This window comes from Cricetulus griseus, chromosome 4, assembly GCF_003668045.3.
Source record: "Cricetulus griseus strain 17A/GY chromosome 4, alternate assembly CriGri-PICRH-1.0, whole genome shotgun sequence".
In the NCBI taxonomy this organism is placed as follows: Eukaryota; Metazoa; Chordata; class Mammalia; order Rodentia; family Cricetidae; genus Cricetulus; species Cricetulus griseus.
The window spans coordinates 104,560,745-104,576,192 of record NC_048597.1 but is presented as its reverse complement, the minus strand read 5'-3'; positions in this window follow the sequence as shown (position 1 = coordinate 104,576,192).

Here is a 15,448-nt window from a genome sequence, read left to right as displayed (position 1 = left end):
CTGCCTTTTCCAAAGTGGAAATGAAGGTGTGGCCTGGTTCCTGTCCCCTCAGTTGACCTCGGGTGTGCTAGTCACAGTGAGGAGTTCGGAAGTCTGTCCACAGCTTTACAAATTTCAAGTTGTCCTAGGCTGAAGTCAGCGTTGCCTCCCTTCTTCCTCAACACTACAGTTGCCAAGCCACCAGGAACTTGTTCCTGCAGATGTCTTGCTGTCCTTCTGCAGAAGCAACCAGTCAGCCCCTGCTGTCCCCAGAGACACGGGTACACCCATCAGTTTCCTGTAGTATAGTAACATCGTCACCAAAACTTTCCTGGGGAGGAGTTCAGTGAGGGTCCGAGTTCACACCCTCAGAACACACACAACACATGTAATCCTACAGCTGGGGAGGCAGAGACAGGAGCACCCCTGGAGTTCACTGGCTAGCTAGTCCTGGCAAATCAGGGAGCTCCAGGTATGAAGGGACATGTCTGAAAAACTAAGATGGAGAGCAACTGAGAAAGACAGTTTATATCTACCTCTGGCCTCAATTTACACACTCACTCATACACTGCTCCAAAACAACAAAAATCCTTCCATGAGCAGGGCGTTGCTGATGCACACCTTTAATCCCAGCACTTGGGAGGCAGAGGCAGGTGGATCTCTGTGAGTTCAAGGCCAGCCTGGTCTAGAGAGCGAATTCTGGAACAGGCTCCAAAGCTACAGAGAAACCCTGTCTTGGGGAAAAAAAGAAATCCTTCCATAAACTAATTTGTGGTACACATCACATTACTCAGAAGGCTGGGCAGGATAGACTAGGAATTCTGGAAAGTTCCATCCACCTCTGGCAGGCTCACCCTCGCTCATGTGTTTGAAAATCACTAAGACACAAAAGGAACTGCATGGGTTTGCAAAGAAACTAAGAGATGGCTCTAGACAATGGGCAGCCAGTGACGCTCCAAGGTACTGGGGAGCTTATGGGATCTTGGAACTTAAGAGTCCTGCCTGCAATGGGAATGGAGGCAGGGCCCGGGGCCCTGTGCAGCATGCATCCTTCCCAGGGACCAATGCATTTATCTGCCGAGCTCTGAGAAAGTGGCAATATGGGTGACATGGTCCTTCTGTTTGGTTTCCCTTCATGGATTAGAAAACACATCTACCCGTCTCCCACAACCCAGGACTTGCAATCGTAGGTGGATCCTGCCAAGAGGTCAGCAGGGGCCCAGAGCTTAGATGCCCTGGGCTTCACCAGAAGCACTGAGAAAGGGGAAGGAATGACTCTGGATGGCAACCTTGATGAGGAAGGGAAGGAAGGTCTTGGTTTGAGAGCCTGCAACTGCTGACCACGTGACATCAAGAGGTACCTGCTGTGTCAGCTGTGCTCAGGAGAAAGGACTGACATACTGCTCTGAGACACATTTGTTCTGGGTGCTAGACCCCCATTCGCTGTCCTTGTTTCTCCAGTGAGATGGGACAAGACAGCCCGCCAACCTCAGCATCAAAGCTAGTGGAGGACAGAGAATGGGATCCTTGTCACACTCGGTAGAGCAGCTAGTGTCACACTGCAGGGCACCTGTGACCTGCTCCTGTCAGGGTACCTCCCTTTATCCAAATCATGAATCTTCACTCACCTGTGGCTGGGGAAGCAGCGGGCCATGCTGACAACACTCAAGTGTGAGCAGAAAATGTGGGAAGAGTATGTGAGCCAGAAAACATGTCCTTAGGAAGGGGCGAGGAGAGCCAGGCGGTGGTGGCACATGCCTTTAATCCCAGCAGGTGGATCTCTGTGAGTTTAAGGCCAGCCTGGTCTACAAATCAAGTTCCAGGATAGGCTCCAAAACAATACAGAGAAACCCTGTCTCGAAAAACAAAGTCAAAAGGGGGGGGGGCTGGAAAGATGGCTCAGAGGTTAGGGGCACTGGCTGCTTGCTCTTCCTGAGGTCCTGAGTTCAATTCCCAGCAATCACATGATAGCTCACAACCATAATGAGATCTTGTGCCCTCTTCTGGTGCACTGACATATGTGCAGACAGAACACTGTATACATAATAAGTAAATGAATTTTAAAAAGAAAAAAAAAGAAGGGATGGTGATGAAGAAGAGGAGGATGAGGATGAGGAGGAGGATGGAAGATAAGAGTGGTGTAATCATTGGGTGTTGGTGGTGCACACCTTTGATCCCAGCACTCAGGAGGCAGAGGCAGATGAATCTCTGTGAGTTTGAGGTCAGCCTGGTCTACAGAGTGAGTTCCAGGACAGCAAGGGCTACACAGAGAAACCTTGTCTTGAAAAACAAAACAAGCAAGCAAACAAACAAAAAAAGAGTGGTGTAACCAAGGTAGCTCACGGCCATTGTGGTGATTGAATGAAAACATCCTCCTAGGCTGGTATATTTGAATGTCTAACCCCTAGTTGGTAGATTATTTGGAAGGATTAGGAGGTGTGCCCTTGTTGGAAAAGGTATGTCACTGATGGTAGGTTTTGAAGTTTCAAAAAGCCTATGCCAAGTCCACTCTCTCTCTCTCTCTCTCATTCTCTCTCTCATTCTCTCTCTCTCATTCTCTTTCTCATTCTCTCTCTCTGTCTCTCTCTCTCATTCTCTCTTTCTCTCTCTCTCATTCTCTCTCTCTCTCTCTCTCTCTCTCTCTCTCTGTCTCTCTCTCTGTGTGTGTGTGTGTGTGTGTGTGTGTGTGTGTGTGTGTGTGTGTGTGTGTGCCTCCTCCTGTAGATCAGGATGTAAGCTCCCAGCTACTGCTCCAGAGCCATATCTGCTTACCTGCTGCCATGCCCCCTCCATGATGGAAAAGGACTGACCCTCTGACACTGCAAGTGAGCACCCAATTAAATGCTTTCTTTAACAACAATAGAGCAGTATCCAAGACAGCCACACAAAGTGCCCAGGCCTAGTTAGAGATGCAAAGAGTGGATATCCACACATAGCAGGGGCCCCACTGCTAGGCTCTGGGGACAAAGGATCTGGGTTTCCACCCTCACTTTCCTGCTCCCCAATTGTGTGATCTGGGAACAAGATTTACTATTTAGCAGCCTGTCCAAAAGGACTTTGCCCACCAAGGCTGTGTTCTGTATCCCTGAGGCTCAACGTAAGAGCTTTACCCTAATCTGATTCATGTAGATATTGACTAGAGCCATATGGCTATCAATTAACTTCACCAAATAATTTTAATTTGTGCTTGTATATATGCAAATGCAGATGCACACGCCCAAGTGTAAAAACTAAAAGTCAATCTTTTTTTTTTTTGAGACTGGGTCTCCCCTTGGCCTCAACAGGTAGGCTAGACTAGCTAGCTGGCCAGTGAGCCTCAGGGATCCACCTGTCTCTGTGTTCCCAGTGCTGAGATTGCAAATATATGCCGACACACCCAGATTTTTATGTGGGTTCTATGGATCCCAACTGAGCTATCTTCCAAGCCCTTAATTATAAATGTCAGGCCTCTACCTACAATCCCTTGCTTTCCTCATCTTTAAATGGGACAATGTCAGTATCCAGCCCCTTGAGTCAAATGAGATCAGGCATGCAGTGGTTTAGCTCATGGCAGGTATTTACTGAACAGAAACCACGGTAATGGCACTAATTTGGTACACAGTGCTCTCCTGCCCATACCTACTTCCTCCCATTCTGAAGCTCTAAGCCTATATTAGTGTTGGTTTTTTGAGACAGGGATTTGCTATGTAATTCAAGCTAGCTTCCCAGCCAGCATCCTCCTGCCTCATCCTCCTGAGTGCTGGGATTACAGGTGTACACCACCACACCTGATTGTAGCCAGGATCTCCTGCTGGTTTCTATGCAGCCCCATCTCAGGACAGGGTGATTTCAGACAGGCCTAATGTCTCACTCAGGGGCTCACACAAGAGCCCCTACCAGCAAACCTAAGACAAAGTCTGAACTCTTAACCTGCAAAAAGCCTGCTTTTAAGCCGGGCGGTGGTGGTACATGCCTGTAATCCTGGCACTCAGGAGGCAGAGGCAGGTGGATCTCTGAGTTTGAGACCATGCTGACCTACAGAGTGAGATCCAGGACAGCTAGAGCTACACAGGCAAACCCTGTCTCAAACAAACAAACAAGCTTTCAGTCTTCAACAAACAATGCTGGGCAAACTGTGGTCGCATGTAAAAGACTGAAATTAGATCCCTACCTATTACTCTGCATAATATCCAATTCCTAATAGATCAAGGACCTCACCATAAGACCAGATACCCTAAATCTTATAGAAGAGAAAGTGGGGAACAGGTTTGAACTCGCCGGCACAGGAAAGGACTTTCTGAACAGAACACCGATAGCACAGGCACTAAGAACAATTAACAAATGGAAACCACATGCTGGAAAGCACGTTTCTCACAGTGCTGGAAAGCTACTGTGCAGCAAAGGACATCATTATTTGTGCAAAGTGACAGACTACAGAATGGGAAAAGATAGAGGACTAATATCTAAAATACATAATGAACTCAAAAAAAAAAAAACTGGACTTCAAGAAAACAAATGACCTGATTAAAAAATGGGGTACAGAACTAAGCAGAGAGTTCTCAAAATATGAAACGCCCAAAGAAGTGTTCAATGTTGTGGAATATTAGTTGAAGATGTGTTACATTCATTTCTGCTGTGGAATATCTGTTTAATGATGTAAAGATGTGCTGCATTCTTTTATGTTGCAGTTGTTTAACTCTGCGAAGCTGTGTTGCTTTGCTTGTCTGAAACACCTGGTTGGTCTAATAAAGAGCTGAACAGCCAATGGCTAGGCAGGAGAGAGGCTAGGAGGGGCTGGCAGGCAGAGAGAATAATAAATAAGAGAGAAGATTGGGGAGGAACAGAATGAGGAGGAAAGGAGGATGCTAGGGGCCAGCCACACAGCCAGACATGGAATAAGAAGTAAAGAAAAGATATACAAAAATAGAAAACGGCAAAAGCCCAGAGGCAAAAGGTAGATGGGAAAACGTAAATTAAGAAAAGCTGGCTAAAGTTGGACCTTGGTAGCACACACCTTTAATCCCAGCACTCAGGAGGCAGAGGCAGAGACAGGCAGATCTCTGTGAGTTTGAGGCCAGCCTGATCTACAGATCGAGTTCCAGGACAGACTCCAAAGCTACACAAAGAAACCCTGGCTCAAACAAAACAAAACAAAAATCTGGCTAGAAATAAGCCAAGTTAAGGTCAGGCATTCATGAGTAAGAATAAGACTCCATGTATTTATTTGGGAGCTGGGTGGTAGGCCCACAAAAGAGGAAAGAATTTAAAAAAGAACCAACAACTGTTCAACATCTCTAGCCATCAGGGGTATGTAAATCAAAAATACTTTGAGATTCCATCTTACACCAGTCAGAATGGTCAAGATCAATAAAATAAATGACAGCCCATGCTGGTGAGGATGTGGGAAGAGGGAAACACTTACTCATTGCTGGTCAGAGTGCAAACTGGTACAGCCAGGACGGAAATCAGTGTGGTGTTTCCTCAGGAAGTTGGAGATCAATTTACTTCAAGATCCAACTTTACCACTCTTGGCCATATACCCAAAGGGCTCCACATCCTACTACAAGGCTACAAGCTCATCTCTGCTCATTTCTGCTCTATCTGTAACAGTCAGAAGCTGGGAACAGCCTAGATGTCTATCACCTGATGAATGGATAATGAATAAGTGGTGGTACATTTATACGATGGAAAATAATTCAGCTGTTAAGAAAAATGAAATTATGAAAATTTCAGGTAAATGGATAGAGATAGGGGAAAAAATCATTCTGAGAGAAATAATCCAGACTCCAAACAGCAAATACTGTATGTTTTCTTATATGTGAGTACTAGCTTTTAAGTTTTTGATATGTGTACTACAATGTGAATAACCACAGAGGTTAGGTACCTATAAAGGGATCAGGACAGGGTGCAGGAGAGGATCTCCCAAGGAAGGGGAAATAGAATATGATGTTATGGAGAGACACAGGGGAAACTACAGTATTAAATGGAGAGGAAGATAGGAGAGAAGGGTAAAGGAGGAAATACGGGGAGAGATGACTAAAATACTAAATGACATTTGAAAAACCATGTGGAAACCTACTATTGTAGAAGCTTCATAAACTAGTGCTGGGTGGTGGTGGTGCACACCTTTAGTTCCAGCACTCTGGAGGCAGAGGCAGGTGGATCTCTGTGAGTTCAAGGCCAGCCTGGTTTACAAGAGCTAGTTCAAGGACAGTCTCCACAGAGAAACCCTGTCTTGAAAAACCAAAACAAACAAACAAAAAGAAGCTTCATGAACTTCATACATTTATTAAAGGAATCTAAGGTGTCACCAGGTAATGGGAGAGACAATGCCCCAACTAGACATTTTATGCCAACAAGTAAAACCTCCAGTGCCAGAAATGGGCTACATCTCATTGCGTTGTTGGCCAAAGGCGTCCCAGGGAAAAACCCGAACATCACAGGCTATTGCCAAAGTTATTGGATGATCTACACAATCTAATGTCAAGGCTCCATCGCTAAAGACAATACTTAGTCAGTGAACAGGGAGATGCAGAGCTGGTGCCTAACCAGAAGTTTTACTCTTACTGACTAGCATTCATGGTATGTAAGGCCTGCTTATGCTAGGAGAAAGGTAATCATCCATATTACCCAGCTACAAATCTTGTGACTCAAAACAGTGACATGTCTGCAAGATATACTTGTACAATACTAGCACAAATGTAATGGGAATAACCAACCGCTTTTTTAAAATTGGAGTTGAGGCCCATTCCATGAGATATAACCCATATTTGACACTACTAAAGTGGTCAAGAACCTAAGACTAGATAAGTCGTGGGAAAATGTACTACTATTATCTGCTAAAGCAGTGATTCTCAATCTTCCTAATGCAGTTTAACACAGTTCCTTTAACCCTTTAACACAGTTCCTTGTGTTGTGGTGGTCCCTGTCCATAAAACTGTTTTCATTGGTACTTTATAACTCTAAGTTTGCTACTGTTATGAATTGTAATGTATCTGGGCTTTCCAATGATGGTCTTAGGAAGCCCCTGTAAATAAGTTATTTGATACCCCCCCTCAAAGGGGTCACAACCCACAGGATGAGAACCACTGTGCTAAAGGACCATAGTAGATAACGAATCCTAAAGACATACTGTTATAGCCATAGGTCAGTGCTTTCCTCAACCCATATCAGAGAAGCTTCTTTCAATAGATGGGAATTAACACAGAGACTCACAACTGGACAATGTGTAGAGAGTGAGAGACTTTGGAATACTCTTTCCCAAGTGCGATTGATGTCTTCATCAAATACTTCCTCTAGAGGTCCAGGGAGAAATGCAGAAGAGCAGGGGGAATGATTGTAAGGACCAGGGTGATGAATGGTTTCAAGAAACAGTGTCTTCCAGACACAACAGAGATGATGCACACTGGAATTTACAGAGACTGTGGCAGAGTACACAAGACCTGCACAGGTTCAAGCCAGATTGAGCACAGAGATGGGGACATGGACATGGGCTCCACCCTAAGAAATTACATGCAGTTGACACCCACTGACAAAGGGAAAAATCAGCTGTCTCTAGGGCAGAGCCACTTGGTATTATCAATCATACTTCAGGGCAGGCCCTATGCCCGGGAGCAGCTGGCCAACACAAAATGAATTCAAGGGCATTTTTGTGGACTTTTGGTCTCATTTCATTGTTTTGGCATTGTTTGTCTTATGGGTCCTTTTTGGTTTGATATTCATTTTTGTTGGGATTCTTTTTGTGTTTCTTGTTTTTAGTTCATTGCTTATTTTTTTGAAAGAGAAAGATAAAAAGAACACAAAGCTGGGTGGGTAACGAGGTGGAAAGGATCTGGGAGGAACTGGGGGAGGGAACATGATTAAAATATATTGTATGAAAAATGTTTACTGTTAAAAAAGAAAAGCCTGCTTTCAATAGCAGATTAAGCCACAAGGCCAAAATGGACATAGAGTAGCAGCCCCTAAGAGTAGAGCAAGCCAAAACCAGCCATGTCTAAGATATCTGCTTAGGGGCTGGAGAGATGGCTCAGAGGTTAAGAGCACCGACTGCTCTTCCAGAGGTCCTGAGTTCTGTTCCCAGAAACCACATGGTGGCTCACAACCATCTGTAATGAGATCTGGTGCCCTCTTCTGGTGTGCAGATATACATGGAAGCAGAATGTTGTGTACATAATAAATAAATTTTTAAAAAATTAAGAGAAAAGATATCAGCTTAAAGGACAAAGAAAAGGGGATCCCCCAAAACATGTCATCCTATAAAATGTCCCAGTGAGTCCCCAGAGTAAACACAGGCATCAATTCACCCGAGTAAAACCACACTACTCACTCTCAGCTGACTTGCAAAAAATCACAAGCTAGGCTTGGTGGCACCCACTTAGGATAGGGAGGCAGGATCAGGAGTTCAAGGTTATCTACAGTTAGACAATGAGTTCAAGGCAAGCTTGGGCTACATGAGAGCATGTCTTAAGAAGACAAAAATCAATCAGTCAACCGATCAATCCCTGACCTCTAATTTTGGAGGTCACTAGGCCAAGTGATAGGTTCCTGCCTTCCCACTCGATTTGCAGATGCCGCTGCAGGTGGGGTCTGACAGCAGCTGCCCTGACTCCTCTGCGGAAGCTGGAGGCCATTTTTGCCTATAGCACTGACTCCGCCCTAGCCATAGATGGCCTTGAAGATGGAAGGAATGCCTCTAGCAGCTGTGACAGGCCAGAAGGTGACCTCACAGAACTTCCAGAAGACACACAGTCCCAGCACCAGCACCAGCTCCAAGCTGCATTTCAGATTCTGAACCTCAAACCTCCAAGAGAAGAAATTTGAATTATTTTAAGCCATTGTGTCTAAGGCTGGTGGTTGCAGGTGAAGCAGGAGGCAGACATTGCTGGTTGGTTCTCTAGAAGCCTGCTCAGCACAAGAAGGCCATATGGCTAGGCTTTGTGTCTGCCTGCTCAGACCATGGTTAATATCAAACCCATAAATCAAAAAGCCAAAAGGCCTCTGTTAAAATGCCACTTCTGCAATAGAGCCATCTGTGTTCCATTGTGTGTCCTGAGTGTTTCCACTCTGTTCTTAATTTTTAAATGTTATCTTTGTGCGTGCCCATGTGTGTGCGTTCATGGGTATGCATTCCAGTGTGTGTAGGTGTTTGTGTATGTACAAGTCAAAGGTTAACTTTTGGTGTTGCAGGTCAAAGGTTAATTTTTGGTGTTTTTCAGGAGCCATCCACACTGTGCTTTTGGGGACAAGATGTCTCACTGATGATTAGTCTAGGCTGGCTGATCTGCGAGCCCTAGGGATCTGGCCATCTCTGCCTTCCCAACTCTGGGATTACAAGTATGCACCATCACACCCAGCTTTCTCCCTTCAAGGCAAGCGCTTGCAAACTGCACCATCTCCTCGCTGCCTGGGTTTAAATGGTAAAGTGTCAATGGAGCCCTGTGTTTGCTGCCTCAGAGGACTGTAGGAGTAAGATTTCAACACCGTGGGATGGGAACAGAACTGCACGTGGATGTACTCAGCTATGCAACTATGCTTCGATTTTATTAGTTTGTTTGTTTTTCTTTGGACCAGGTGTCTCAATCTGAAGCCCAGGTTAGCCTAACACATTCATTCTGTAACCCAGACTGGCCCTGAACTCTCTCAGTGATCTTCCTGCCTCAGCCTTCTTAGTACTGGTGTTTCAGATACGCTCCACCATGCCCAGCTGCAAATTTCTATAAGTTTAACACTGCTTCAACACACACACACACACACACACACACACACACACACACACACACACACCATGCCAATAGAAGACAGAGAAAACAGGTGGGAGTGGTATATGTCTCCCACCTAAGTAGAGGCATTGGTTGTAGTTATTGGGGGTGGTGGTAATGCCAGATGATAGCTAGGCAAAGTGAAGGGGTGGGGGTGGGGGGCTTCAGGTACAGGCAGCTGGATGTGAGCTGGTGACCATTCCAGACCCTGGTGATGTCCATGGTAGATGCAGGCTTTCAGAACCAGCTGGGGGCCATTTAGAAGCTTTGATTTTATCTCTTCTCCCTTTTCTTCTCAAACACATTCCAATACACCCAATACACCTGGTCACGCTGCACAACCCCTTCTTCCTCCAGTACAACCCAATACACCTGGCCATGTCACACGACCCCCTCCTCCCCTTGCTGGAGGACCTGCAAATTTTGTCGTGACCCCTGCCAATGTCTCCTGGTCCTCTTCAGAACTGTCCCACCAGCAGACGGAGAACAGAGGTGTTCAGGACAAAGCTTCATCCTGAAGTCAGCAGAGAGTGACAATAGATTAGAAACAGAAGGAAAGAAAGCCTCCGTGCTTCCGTAGCATCACCACAGAACTCCAGTTCAGCCCTCCCCACATGACCGCAAGTGAGGTCCCCTTTGTGTTTCCACTGTACACCATGCTAGTAGCAGAGGGTACTCCTGCTCACCCCACACAGCACTTCCCAGGCAGCCTACCCTCAAGGCTACACAGACTTTGTGAAAGGGAGACACCGCTTCCCAAACCCCAGTAGTTTGGGGAGGGCTGTCCCTCCAGGGCCTGTCAGCAGAGGCCCATGGCTCAGTGAGTGTAGAAATAATTTTTAAATTCCATCAGCAGTAATTAGAAAACAAAAGAGCTCGCTTGCCCCTCTCTCTTTTCTTCTTCCTCTTCGGCTAAGATTACTAAAGGAATTTAACGTTGTTTTAATTTACTGCACAAGTCTACTCTAGCAAACCCTCTTGTGCCCCTCTGCGAAACTCACACTTCCGCACACCTCAGGACCTTACGGCAGTACACCATTGATTTAATTACGTTGGAAAAAATCAAAAGTTGCCTTGGGTGGATTCTGGATGTGAAAAGGGTTTAGTGATTTGTGAAGAATGTTCAAGGGGCTGGGAAGATGGTTCAATCAGGGTACTGCTTTCCAAGCAACTGCAAGGACCTGAGTTTGAGCCCTAGCACCCATGTAAAAGCTGGCTATGCCTGTATCCCCAGGGCTGGGGAGAGAGAGACGGGGTGAGGGGTCCCTAGATCTCACTGGCCAGCCAGCCTAGCCAATCAATAAGGGAAGTTCGAGTTCAGCGAGAGACTCTGTTGCAAAAAATAAGGTAGATAGTGACCAGGGAAGATGCTGGACCTTACTTGCCCATACATGCAAACATGCAAAAAACATATATGCACATATACTTTTCACACATACACACATGCACACAGAACATGGAGACATGAGGTAGGAAGTCAGGCGACTGCCTGTGCAGACATGCGGATGAACCGTTATGACCTGGACAGCCTCGGATAGTTCAGGTGGAGACCCTTAGTGATCACAGGTTAGCTCAACAAGAATTCCTCGGGAACATTATTCCAGTTTCCCACCTGCTGCTAGACTCTCAAACCAAGGGCTCCAACAGGGCTCTCTCCAGGCAGGAGGGAGCCACAGACCCACAGCTACAGTAATTGGCACTGGTTGGGCCAAGCAGCCAATGCAAAGCCATGGTGATTAAGGGACACATTGGGAGCCTCTCCTGTTCAAAGTTCTGGAGCTGGAGCTGCCATCTTGTGGCCACCATGGAGAGTGGCATTGGGGTGGCCACCAGACAGAGATCTGGCTCACCATGGAAAGAGAGGCTGAGTCAAGTATTCAAAGAAAAAGGGCCAAACCATATTCAATAAAGTTCAGTCTATGACTTGAGTCAAATATGGCGGTGAATTCTCTCAGTCCTTAGCCCTGGAGGACCTTCTGTCACCTGCAATCAAAGTTGGCACAAATACAGAGGCAGGTGGATCTCTGTGAGTTTGAGGCCAAACTGTTCTACAGAGCGAGTTCTGGGACAGGCCCCAAAGCTACACAGAGAAACCCTGTCTCAAAAAAACAAAAAAACACCACCAACAACAAAAAAAGTAGGCACAAATCTGTTCATCTAGGAGATTGATAACACCTCCCCTCCCCCCACACCCCCCCTGTAGTCAAAGGTCATTCTTGTCAGCTTCCCGTTTCTCCCCTACCACAGAATCATCATCAGTCAGGGAAGCCAAAGACCTTGGACTACAGATAATGATGTCATGTTCTCTTCTCTGGAACTCTGATCCTAAAGAAGCTGGGGAAGTCCCACCTCCATGTGAACTGGCCTGACTTGTAACACTGTGACCAGATATCTATCCAAATGTCAATGTGCTGCTGTGGCTTCACTGTAGAACACGCTGACAGGCTCATGTTCTGTCAACACTTGGTCCCCAGCTGGTGACTCTGTATGGGGAGCTTGTGGATGCTTAGGTGGTGGGACCTCGCTGGAAGAAGTGGGTGGGTGGCTGGAAGACGAGCTCTGGTTATAGCCTGGCTCTGCTTCTGGCTTTCTCTCTGCTTCCTGATCTATCCAGATATTGCTGCCATCATGCCTTCTCCTCCATGCTGGACTGTGATTCCTTGTACTGCAAGCCAGGATCAATCCTTGCTCCTTAATGTTGCTTCTTTTAGATTTTTTTTTTTTTTTTTTTTTTTTTTTTGGTTTTTCGAGACAGGGTTTCTCTGTGTAGCTTTGGAGCCTGTCCTGGCACTCGCTTCGGAGACCAGGCTGGCCTTGAACTCACAGAGATCCTCCTGACTCTGCCTCCCAAGTGCTGGGATTAAAGGCGTGCACCACCAACGCCCGGCTTCTTCCAGATATTTTATTGCAACGATGAAGAGTCAGTAATACTTTAGCTGTGGAGCCATCTCTCCAGTCCAACGCACACTTTTAATGTATACTAAATCAATCAATGAACACTTGAAAAAATAGAATCTCCTAGTTGGGCTGATGGAAAGCTGTCTATATAATATTTCACGGGATCCATGTATCTGTTACAACCTGTCAAACTGCACACCTTCAGTGTAGGCTGTTTATTGCATATCAGTCACCTCAGTAAGGTACAAGACTATCTCAACTCTATTGATATCTGTGAATGTCCAGGTTCATGAAAGCTGGACACTTGAGGGCTAGGGAGATGGGCACAGTGCCTGCCACATAAACATGAAAGCCAGAGTATGGGTCCCCCAAACCCACAAAAAAGCCTGGTAGGAATAGCAGCCACCCATAATCCCAGTATGAGGCAAGTTGCATTATAAGACTAGAAGAAAGGGCAGGCTCCAGGTTCAGTGAGAGACTTTGCCTGCCACCTAGAGAATGGGCAAGGGCAATATCAACATTGGGCCTCCACATGCTCTGCACACACAAGTATCTACATATACACGTACATACACATGCAAACAAAGAAAATTTGACACTTGTGTTTTCATATTGGTGGCAATGGAAAGATTAATTTCCACATAATCTAAGAACATTAAAACTTTAATTTAGAAGACGAATCCCATACCCAGAATGACCTAATCTGTCATTTTAGTGACTGGAGACCACAAACCTCAGTAAGTCTGCACATGTCACACCATGTGCCACAGATACACACATACATGGCACACATGTACCACAGATAGACACATGCATCACACACATATTATACAAGTACTTCAGATACATACAACATATATCATATATGTACTATACATATCATATGCGTACCATGAATACATAATATATTACACATGTGCCACAGATAAACACATATCAAACATGTACCACAAATACACACATCACACATATACCATAGATACCCAGACATCACATATGTACCATAGATATACACACATGTATTACATGTGTACTACAGATACATACAACACACTTCACATGTGTACCATAGATACATATGTCATACATGTAACACAGGTACACACACACATATCATACATGTATGATACACACACCACACATATACCATGGATAACCACACATCACATGTACCACAGATACACACATATATTACATGTGTACTACAGATACATACAACACACATCACATTGTACCATGGATACACATACATCATTCATGTACCACAGATATACAAAAGCATCATGTATAACACAGACCCACATAAACACATCATACTCTCACATACATCACAAATGCATATACATACATACACCATACTCACATATGAGATACATACATATATAAAAGTACATACCACACTCACACTGCAGATGCGCACACACAAGTGCACATTTACAACCCTACTCTGGCTTCCTTGTAGTATGCACCTGTCCCTGGAACTAAGACACAGTCTTCCTTGGACCTAGACCTCGTGAAGAGGAAGCAAGATACGAGGCCGAGGCCCCGTTGCTCTCTTCTTGCCCATGGAACCCACTTGAGGTGACCATGGGAAGACAGGAGCATAGTGAAAGCCCATGCTCATCACTGAAGATGCTACTGTGGGAAACTGAACATTGCTGAATCTGAAGATGCAGGGTTCTCTTTGAGCAAGAGCCCCATTGCGGCCACAGCAGCATCCCCTCAGGAGGAGGTTATCTGCACTGGGCTCTGGCCACCTGGGCAGAGGTTCTGGTTCTGGGTATCTGAGCTGTCTGGGCCAGAGCTGAGATGAGGATGAGGCAAGACAGCCACCAAGGGGGCCACATTTTTAAGGAGGCATTTGCTCTCAGGTGCTGCCACTGTGCTTGTACAACCCAGTGACACAGTGTCTCTTTAAATGCTGCCTCCTGGGCTCTTTGGCCTGATCTTAGTCATAGCCTGGTGGTGGCCCTTGCAAGATCTGTATAGTTCATTTCTTCCTTGTTGACTACATGTCCCACAGGGAGAACCTGGTGGAAGGAGGACCAGGGTATTGGTCCTCTGAACAGCACAGATTCACGGCAGCATCTCCAGCCTCCCCACCCGCCAGGTACCCCAGGTCCAAAAAATCCCCAAATAACAGAGGCCAGAAGCCACAGCCTGCAGCAGCTCCGAATATCCTTTGGATCTGCACTCTGGGCTGAAGCGCCCCACCCCCACCCTCTCTGCTTCACATGCAGAGCTTTCCTGCAGAAGCAGCCCTTGTCGCCCAGCCCCTCCTACTCAGCTTTCTCAAACAGCAGCTTCAAAGGCTCGGATGCTGCCCCTTGCGGTTCTTTGTGAATGGCCCCGCAAAGCCCTTTCATGTCTGCAGCCTTCACTCTCAGGGATCCATTTCTCCCAGCACCAGACAACTCAGATAGCTGGAAAGGTGGCGGCAGAGGCTCCCAGGAGGACTGTTCCAGAGCTTGCTCCTCTGTCAGTAGTAGCTCCCACCTCAGGGGACCATTGAGGGGCACCTGCATTTCTCCAGGAAGGCCATCTGGTACACTTTACCCTTATTTATCTACCTGGCTGTCACAAGATGACGAATAGAACCAATGAGGCTGAAAGAATTAGAACTAACCAGGAAGCAGACATGAATCTCACATCTGGGTTGGCTCAGGCCCTCACTGCCACTGTGGCTGGGACCCTGAGTGGCCACTAAGGGCCACATGGAAAGACTGGGCCCAGGCCAGCAGCATTGGGAGATACAGTGGACCTTTAGGAGGAGGCCCAGGGGGAGGCCCCCTCAGGTCACTGGAGGCGAGTCTTTCTTATGGGTTGTTCCTATG